This window comes from Marmota flaviventris, chromosome X, assembly GCF_047511675.1.
Source record: "Marmota flaviventris isolate mMarFla1 chromosome X, mMarFla1.hap1, whole genome shotgun sequence".
NCBI lineage: Eukaryota > Metazoa > Chordata > Mammalia > Rodentia > Sciuridae > Marmota > Marmota flaviventris.
The window spans coordinates 72,444,253-72,454,776 of record NC_092518.1 but is presented as its reverse complement, the minus strand read 5'-3'; the positions used below and the strand labels follow the sequence as shown (position 1 = coordinate 72,454,776).

The 10,524-nt window shown below is 42.5% G+C and overlaps 1 long non-coding RNA gene across 1 annotated transcript; it reads left to right on the top strand.

Annotated features, from left to right (window-relative positions):
• Positions 1-8,445: 8,445 nt before the first annotated feature.
• Positions 8,446-10,259, top strand: LOC139703102 (uncharacterized). Its single transcript, XR_011705585.1, has 2 exons — positions 8,446-8,746; positions 9,534-10,259. It is a non-coding gene; the product is annotated as an uncharacterized lncRNA (long non-coding RNA).
• The last annotated feature ends 265 nt before the right edge of the window (positions 10,260-10,524 follow it).

Genomic DNA, 10,524 nt, shown 5'->3' with positions numbered 1-10,524 from the left:
AGCCTACAGAATGGTAGAAAATCTTTGCCACCTGTGTGTCTCAGATAGAGCAGTAATCTTCAAAATATATTTTTAAAACTAAAAAAACTTATCAGCAACAAAGCAAATAACTCAATGAATAAATGGGCACTTCACAGAAGAAGAAATAAGATCAGTCAACAAATATATAAAAAAGTTCAACATCTCTAGCAATTAGAGAAATGCAATTTAAAACTAGATCATCAGGAATAAAAGCAACAAAAAATTTTGGCAAAGAAGTGGTTATAATAGGAAAAATGTCTTTTACATATAACCAGTCTGGAACAGGACCACCTTCTCTTTCCTCTCACGATCATCTTCTTTATTCCTCTATTGCACTTGAACAAACATGCATGAGTGGTCTCACAACTCCATTTCAAAATCACTTCCAGAAGACATTTCTTTTCCAATTTTTTAAACAAGTGGGAATTCACAAGACTAGTTATTTTCTAGCTCTACTTTATCATAGTCAGTAACCTCTTTACATCTAGAATGTCCAGATGTAGCAGAAGACTTCTTTCAAAGCGTCAGGGCAGGGGCCTGTTGGGGGGGGGGCAGAATGGACCATTAAGGTTCCCCCTGTGGGCCGCTGACCATCCCCAGTCAACATATAAGGTGTCCTGTTGGCCATTAACTGTCCCCTAGCTGACAGTTAAGGTGACCTTGTCAGCCGTTAACCCTCGCCAGTCCACAGTTAAGGTTCCCCTTGTAGGCCCTTAACCAAAAGTCAAGCCCCGCACCCCTCCCTACCCTCAGCCTCTAAAAGTTCCACCTAATGTCCGAGGCTTCTATCACCTTCCAGGATGGTTGAGGCCATTGTCCATTGGCATTGGGAGGAAAAGGTTAGGGCTGCTTGAATGGGCAGAGAGCCAGGTGGTCCCACCAGGGCCCTGATCCATGTGCCCCTATGACTAGTGCGTGGCCAAGCTTTGTGGCCTCTACACGCCTTCTCGGGTCTTCTAAGCCCCTGTGGCATTCTGGTAGCCCCCTGGCCAGGGCAGGGTTAGGCCAGGAGACCAGGCATCTCGCTGTGTCCTAGACTCCAACAGGCCCCTCCACGTGGTGGGAGAGGCTCACTGGTGCTTCACAGCCTGGGCCTGGTCAGTGCACAGCCGCAGTGGGGGTTCCAGGCATCTGGAGGGCAGAGGACCTGGCCTGGCCCCAGGATCCCAGCTCACCCACCTGCCTGACTCTGAGGGACCCAGAGGAACCTGAAGAGGTGCAATAGTCCATGGTCCCCTTCTCACCACACTCTCTGCCCAAACTCCATAACAATTTATTTTTAAATCATTTTTACACGCACAGGGTTTTCACACTGTCTCAGAGAGTTGTCTCATCACAAATGACACACAGCTCTTGAATATGTACCCTGAACGGAATCTCGACCTTCTCACTCCTCTCCACACTTTTCCTAATGGAATATTTCTTTGTGGACATGATTTTTTATTTGCATGTTGTGGTAGTCCCTGAACAGTGACCCCACTGACATGCAACCTGCCCATTCCAGTCAGAACTGAAGCACTGCACTTCCCACGTGTCACCCAGTGCCACTTCAGTGGACCACCATACTCTACTTTAGACGACCACACCCTGCAATTTCCAAAATACACACAGGGGGACTCACACTGGAGTGTAATAGTGCTGGGTATATTGACTTTTCTTCATGAGGGCACAAAGGCTACACCCTCTAACAGGGACTGAGCTTGTTTCCAAGTCACAATTAGGGACTGTTTCCTCTGACCCCTCAAAAAGCGAGTAGATGCCTAGAATGACCACAGATTGGAGAGTCCTCCGTGAATTTTACTGGTGGTATGCTGGTATGATCACTACCTCCACATCCAGGAAAAATTAGGGGTAAACTCAAGGAGCAGTAGGTATCTTCTAAAGGTCCCAATTCTTGATGAAACACAAATCAGGAGGATTCAATAACAAATATCATGACCTCAAATAACTCAGCATGGAATATCATAAACAGTTCTGGTATCAGTGTTTTTTGGGGGGTGGGGGTGGGGGAGGGGGGAGTACTGGAGATTGAACCCAGGGGCATCGACCACTGAGCTACATGCTGGCCCTATTTTGTACTTTATTTACAGACAGGGTCTCACTGAGTTGCTTAGTGCCTTACTTTTGTTGAGGCTGGCTTTGAACTTGTGATCTTCCTGTCTCAGCCTCCCTAGCCACTGGGATTACAGGAATATGCCACTGTGCCTGGCTGGTATCAGGTTTTTTTTTTTTTTAATTTTTTTAAAATTGTAGATTGACACAATAACTTCATTTTGTTTTATTTTTATGTGGTGCTGAGGATCGAACCCAGTGTCTCACATGGACGAGGCAAGGACTCTACCACTAAGCCACAAGCCCAGCCTCTGGCTGGTATGAGTTTTGATCTTAGAGATATTATTTTTGTGTTGAATCAATAGGTGTTCTCTTAGTATTCAATACTGCAGTCCTCAACCCAATTAACTGTATTTCCTCCAATATTTTAAAGCATTAATTGGAATCATTCTATCTTTCCTCTCCTAGCTCAGGTTTACACTTGTTCCTCCTAGTCTTTCTTTTCCCCCTTGCCTTACCTGCCCCTGTCCCAAATCGCCACCCCATTTTTCTTCTTTTCATCCTAGTGTGCATTATTTTTCTCCCTTTTAACATTTCTTATTTTTGTCTTTCCATTTTTTGTCTTTTCAACTCCTGTATAGTCTCACAGTAATTTCACTAGTGTAATAAGTAACTTTTCAGCCTATTTAGGAACATTCCTGATATTTTATAATTGGATTAGAGGAATTGTGGAGAATGTTTTCAACAGGTTTTTACCCTACGGTTTATTAGTAGATGGTTTTGCTCTATAGTGATTGCAGTTAAGAAGGCTTAGTATCTTCCTCAAAGTGGTGCTGAATACTGGCCATAGCAGCAGATCCATGTTGAGTGGGAGTATCAATACTTAGTCTCCCAGCCTGAGGCACTTAAGAGAAAGAAACTCACTAAATAATCCCTCTTCCATTTCCTCTGCTCCTGTCTCAATGTTACCCATTTTTCTTCCTCTTATTTCACTTTTATTATTTTTTCTTTCCTTTCTTTTTTCATCTATCTGTCCATTTCTTCTTTCCATTTTCAACTCCTATAAGTTTAATAGTAATCTCGTGTGTGTGTGTGTGTGTGTGTGTGTTGCTGGTGATTGAACCCAGGGCTTTGTGCATGCAAGGCAAGCACTCTACCAACTGAGCTATATCCCCAGCCAAATCTCACTATCTTTAATGACTAATTTATCAACCTATTCAACAACATTACTTCTATTTTATAACTGGATTAGAGGACATTTTCATTAAGTCATTTTCCTAAGGTTTATTAGTACATGGTTTGGTTTTGAAATGATTGCAGTTAATATGATTTAGTATCTTTTCTCACGTTGTGTTGGATACTGGGCACAGCAGTGGGTACACTTTAAATCAGGATATCGATACACAAATACTCTCCTAGCCTGGGCCACGTACTAAAGTCAAAGAAGCTCACTAAAAACTCCCTTGCATAAAAGAAGAGATCATCCCAGTTAATGAATAGAAATTTAAACAATATCAAATATCAAGGGAACAATTCATCCCCAGTAGCCCACAACCAACCAACGATTGATCGTATTTACACCACAGTAGAGGAAATGACAGGTAAAGAATTCAGAGAGTCCCAGTGTTCCCAGGCCCAGCATGCAGCCTGGTGGGCTGAGAGGTGGCAACAGAGGCCAGTGCTGGGATCCCCGGCCAACCTCTAGTCCTGAGGACCAGGCACCCACAGCCCATCTTATGGATGTCCCATGCCCATAGCTGTGATCTGGCATCCTCTTGTCTGCATGGCATTCTACCCCTCTCAAACTCAGTGCCTGAAGATGTGGGGAAAGCTGACTAATTAAACACAAAGGCAACAACCACATGAAAGAGAATTATGCTGCTGTAGTGGATTGTGACCCACAGGCAATAGAATTAGATCCAAATAATGCAGCTTATTAGTGCAACAGTCTGCCGCTAACTGTCCCCAGTTGACAGTTAAGATCCCCCCTGTCGGCTGTTAACAGTCCCCTAGTCCACAGTTAAGGTTCCCCCTGTGGCCCACTAACTGTCTCCAGTGACAGTTAGGGTTTGCTTGTCAGCCTAATCGACAGTTAAGGTTCCCCTTGTTGGCTCTTTACAGTTCCCTGGTGGACAGTTAAGGTTCCCCCTGTCAGTTGCTAATCGACCCAGGTTGACAGTTAAGGTAATCCTGTTGGCCCTTAACTGAAAGTCCCCTCCTCTGTCAGCTGCTAAAAGTTCCACCTCATCTCCGAGGCTTCTCTCACCTTCCAAGATGGTTGAGGCCATTTTCTGTCATTCTTGGGAGGAGAAGGTTAGGGCTGCTTAAAGGAGCAGGGAGCCAGGTGGTCCCCCCAGGACCCTGATCTGTGTGCCTCCATGTCTAATGTGTGGCCAAAGCTGCTCTGAGTCTGAATTTTGTCCAAACTGGGGAGTCTTTATTTAGCCAGCCAGGGACTGCTGCCTGCAGGACCCAGACTGTCTCTGCCAGGAGCAGCACCTGGTCCAAGTCCTGTGGGGTTTATAAGGGAAAAAAACAACACATCCTCGAAAATGTAGGTGCAGGCAAGCAAGCAGGACACAGAAGCTAAAGTTTGCCATCAGCCAGCCAAAGCATATAGTCACATCCTTTTTCTGAACACATCTAGTACAAAAACAACTTTTACAAAAAATAAGCTATATAAGTGGGGTTATATCTAGGTCACTATGGTGGAACTTCAAAGTGGAGTTACTCAGGCTAAGTTCCTTTAAGTAACTTATAGCCAGGATAACTTAGCATTACTTATCCTATTATCTTACCTTGCCTTATCTGTTAATATCCTACATTTTATAGGGTGCTTACTGAGTTGAGCCATAATCTAAGTTGGGCTATAACAAAGCTTTGTGGCCTCTAATGTGTGGTGTAACTCCCTGGCATTCACATGCCTTCTCTGTCTCTCCAAGCCCCTGTGGCATTCTGGTGGCCCCCTCGCCAGGAGGGTTGGGCCAGGAGACCAGGCATCCTGCTGTGTCTAGCCTCCAACAGGCCACTGCTGCCATCAAGTCATCCAGGTGGTGGGAGAGAGGCTCGCTGGTGCTTCACAGCCTAGGCCTGGTCAGTGTGCAGCTTCAGCAGGAGATCCAGGCATCTGTAGGGCAGAGAACGTGGGCTCTCACAGTGTCCCTCAGCTCACCCACCTGTCTGAGGTATGAGGGAGGCAGAGGTTCCTAAGGCGGTGGAATAGACCATGGTCCTTTTCTCACCATGCTGTTTGCCAGAACCCTTAATATTTTGATAGAGAATGACGTCTTACTAGTGAATAGAAAAATGGTCAAATGACATAATGAATTCACCTAAAAGTACCATATATATCCACTAAACTTTCAATTCAATTATCTAAATTGGAATAACTAAAGGAATTTACATTAAATTCTAGTATATCATGCTGAGTGAATGGCAAGTTGCTGAAAAGCATATATTAACGCACACACACACGAATGTGTTTTGTACTCATTGTTTCAATAGATATGAATAGACAGATATTGATATAGATGTAAGCATGCATAAACAAACCCATCAATTGTTTGATCAGTTTCCATCCCTCCCTCTTAATACTCTCAGCAGATATGTGAATTTGTAGTAGTGAGCTACTCTAAGTGAACCTGACCTTGATCATCTATAAAACAGTAATGTTGATATTGACCTAAGAGAATAGTTATAAATAGAATTAAGCAAACCTGTATATAGAAAGCATCAGACACAAAATACTTTGACAAAGATATGTATGGTCTCTCCGTATGTTCTCCCTTCTATAAGTTATGACCTAAACGTGAGCATCTCATAGAAGTTAATTGGCCTTCAAACAGCAGAATATGATAATGATATAATGTATAACTTTTGGTGCCATTTCTTTGCAGGATGATATACTTGGGGATATTAGGAGTGAAAACAAATAATTGTCTTTTTATTTTTTATTTGGTGTGTCCTTTTTATTTTTACTTTTATTTCTCCTTTTCTTAAGAAAAATTACTGTGCTGGGTATCATACCCAAAGCCTCAAGCATTCTAGGTAAGTGCTCTACCACTGAGATATAACATCAGTCTCTCTAGGTTTTAACACTGAAATATGAACCTTCCTTTGAACTTCACTCAAAAAAAAGCCTGTACAGAATAACAGAACATGAAGGTGGATCTGCTGTAAAACAGAAGACAGCAAATCTGGGCTTCAAATACTAGATCTGTTCTTGAATATAGGACCATGCATTGGCAGCCACTTCTATAATGGCCTAAATCCTTGCTCGGAAAAAGATCACATACATCAATGCTTAGAAATGGGGGTTGGGTTCAGTGGCACATGGCTATAATCCCAGACTGAGGCAGGAGGATCTGGAGTTCAATCAGGCTCAGCAATTTAGTGAGGGCCTAAGTAACTTAGCAAGACCCTGTCCCTAAATTAAAAAAAAAAAAAAGCTAGGGCAATGAGGACTATACACTCAGCTAGATTTCAGTGTAAACTTAGTTAATTTAATAGTTGGTTTCAAACTATATGGAAAAGTTAGAGTGTCCAGATATGTTAGAACCACATACAATGAATGTGCATTATGGATGCATGCAGAGAGAGTATAATAGCATGTGGATGGGAATGTGGCTCAGTGGTAGAGTACTTGCCTAGCTTGAGTGAGGCCCTTGGTTCAACCGCAGCACTACAAAAAATATATATAATATATGAGAGGAATGCACAAACATGATACTCCTTTCAAGTCAGTGAGTAGTTGGATTGCTAATAAATTATTTATTTTGTCCCTGGAATTAATTACATTTTCCTCAATTCATAAATTAATATGTATGATTTGAAAAATCACAATTAAAGCTCATAGAAATGTTGATTCCTACAAAATATTTCAAACACAAAATAATATAAAATACTTGTACATTTTCATATTAAGTAGCAAATATTACTATACAGTTGAAATTCAAAGTTTCTTTCTGATTGCATTAGCTTCCTTCTTTTTTTAAAAAAATATATTACTTTGTTTATTTTTATATGGTGCTGAGGATTGAACCCAGTGCCTCACAAGTGTGAGGCAAGCACTCTACTGCTGAGGTATAACCCCAGCCATGCATTAGCTTCCTTCTTATCTGTCAGTATCATTAATAAGAATTAGGATTTCTCATTACGGTTGTATTACATATGTATACATCCCTATGTAAAATATAGACTATTTTGTTTCATGTTTTATCTATAGTTGTCTTGATATCTGGTGGAAAGAAGAAAGGAAAAAATAAGAACAAATAGACATACATATCTCAACAGTGGACCTGCCTATATGCTTGTTATACATGTGTTCTCTATGAGAGCTACTAAAATGCACACCCCGGTTTTCTTAGATTCCATGCCATAATGAGCACTAAAACATTATGCAGATGTCTTGGGGACCATGCCTGGATGAGGCTGTGACCCTGAATCCTGCTGATTCACAATCTCCCCATCTGGAAGCTATGGTGGTGAGCACTGAGTGATTTCATGATGTCCCTCACCTATTCCCCCCCACGCCCCATGGCATTCAACTGCTTGACTAACTATGTAATCAGAGGAGCCAACTTTCAATCCAATGGGCTTTATTTGGGAGAGTGCAGACAGAACCATGCTGTGAAACTCCTTTTACTTCATCATCTTCACTAAGGTCCCGGAAAGTGGAGACTCTTTGGACTGTAAAATATAAGGTTCATCTGAGAGACATGCTTCCCTTCCCTTTGTTATGGTTTGAATATTAGGTGTCCTCCAAAAGCTCATGTAGGAGATAATGCAGGAAGGTATAGAGGTGAAGTGATTGGGTTATGAAAGCCTTAACTCAATTGGTGAATTAATCCCCTGATAGGGATTAACTAAGTGGTAACTGTAGGCTGGTGGGGTGTGGCTGGAGCAGGTGGGCCATTTAGCACCTGCTTTTGGAGAATGTGTCTGGATGAGTTTATTCTTTCTCTGCTTCCTGGGGTGATGTATTGAGCTGCTTACCTCCATCACCCTCTTCTGCTATGGTGTTCTGCTTCATCCCAAGCCCTGAGGAATGGAGCCAGCTGTCTGTGGACTGAGACTTCTAAAACTGTGAGCCCCCAAATAATCTTTCCCTCCTCTAATTGTTCATCTCATGTCTTTGGGTCACAGCAGCAAAAAAGCTGACTAAAATATCCTTGGCATCTAGAATTTTCCTGATGCTTCCCAATTTGGGCTGCCATGTGGACATAATCATGTTAATTCTAGGATAATTCTAGTACCTAATTCCCTTGGCTTAGAGATGTTTCCATTGGACATTGAGCCACATTCATAGGGGCAAGGGCTATTGTTAGAGTCTGTAAACAAGTCAAAATAACACCTGGCATTTTGTTAGGGGAATGTTAGAGTTCGTAAACAAGTCTGGATGGTGCCTGGCAAAATGCCAGAGGGAGTGGTTTGAGAAGTAACAAAAGCTAGCCATTAAGTGTGGAGATTCCTTATTGGTTGACTGATGTATCTAGTTTATGCTAATTAGATAAGCTGTGTGGAATGTATAAATACTGCTCCTGTCCTACAATAAACGGCTCCCTCTCCTGCTGTATCAACGTACACAAGTTATTCGTCACCCCCCTGATTATTCTGCGGCAGCCAGACTGCGGCAGATGGTGGCCCGTTACGGGGAGCCCCGGGACACTCGGGGGTAAGTGACAAAAAAAGCTGCCTGTCCATAGATAGGACGGGAGCAAATCTGCTTGTCCCTAGGCAGATAGGGCGAGAGGAAAAATGACCATTTCGAGAAAATGGAGAAGATTGATACAGTATGTTTGTGTCTTGTTTTGTCTCAGTGTATTGTATTGTCTTTGTGATGAAAATATGGAAGGGGTGAGAAGTAAATTACTAAGGGAAGAAGACACCCCAGTGGAACCAAGAATAGTTAGGGCATGTGTTGATAAAAGCCCAAGAACTCTAGTCAGAAAGAAGAAAAAAGTTCAGAGGAGGAAGGATTATCAAGAAAGAAATTGTAAAAGGCTATTACTAAATACTTTTCGTTACCGGAGGGTGCGTGAAGCGGAGAGGCGGCTGCCGAGTGTGCAAGCCGGTCACAGCGCAGCAAGGATTTTCCAAGAGGCGGCGGCGACTGGCCCTTCCCTACCTCCTGGCCAGGGAGCTGGCTCTTCCACTGCCGTGAGCCCAAATCTAGACCTGACCTGGAGGCACAGTCTCGCAGGCTCTTGCTCCCTGTGCCCAGTAGCAGTTTGAGTCCGGAACACTCCCCAGGGCGATCTGGGGCTACCCGGACGCTACAGCCAGCAGAAGACGCTACCAGTGTCCCTGATGTTTGCTCATTTTCAATGCCAATAACTAAGCTACAATGGTTCTCCCATACCTGGAAGCTAATGAGTAATGCGCACTATTAATGCTTATTTCAAATGTAGAAAACCTTGAGATAATGTACTAAATTGTTCAGAAGGTTGTTTTCTTAGTAGAATGCTACAGGATTTTCTTTAGCCATCCGGAGTTCCTGCCTTCGTCCCAGTGCCGGTGAGGATGAGGGTGGAAGAATTTCCAGTGTTGCTGAAAACCGGACAAGACTTCGGCTGAGAACCGGAGGAGACTTCGGATTAAGCTAGCTGCCTGCAGAACTTACCTGGACTGTGATTTAAGCTAGCTGCCTGCAGAACTTACCTGGACTGTGATTTACCTGGACTGTGAGTTAATCTATTGAGACACTGCTTTACCTGGACTGAGACAACAAACTGTAATCTATAACAAATTGTAACTCGGTATCTTTGCAAATGGTGTCATTGCTGGTATAATTTTTCCAAGGGCTTCTTGCATGGAGCCATCAATTGGCTTGGTATTGTGGCATTTTGTATCCTCCCCTTCTGCTTGTAGCAGATTATTTATGGTGTTTGTGTAAAAACCACTATGGTCGTTAAATTAAACAAAAGGGGGAGATGTTAGAGTCTGTAAACAAGTCAAAATAACACCTGGCATTTTGTCAGGGGAATGTTAGAGTTCGTAAACAAGTCTGGATGGTGCCTGGCAAAATGCCAGAGGGAGTGGTTTGAGAAGTAACAAAATCTAGCCATTAAGTGTGGAGATTCCTTATTGGTTGACTGATGTATCTAGTTTATGCTAATTAGATAAGCTGTGTGGAATGTATAAATACTGCTCCTGTCCTACAATAAACGGCTCCCTCTCCTGCTGTATCAACGTACACAAGTTTTTCGTCACCCCCCGGTTATTTTGCTGCAGCCGGACTGTGGCAGGCTATGCATATTTATTTATTATTATTGTTTTCATTCTCAGTCCAAGGCATTTTTGTTATAAATAAAAATGTAAAATGTGCAAAAGAAAAAAAGGAAAGTCCTTAGAAAGGAAAGTCCTTATTTGTCATGAAAAGAATTATTAACATTTGAATATATATTTTTAGAAATATTAGTATGCAAATTTAGCTATGTCTTTAAATTATAA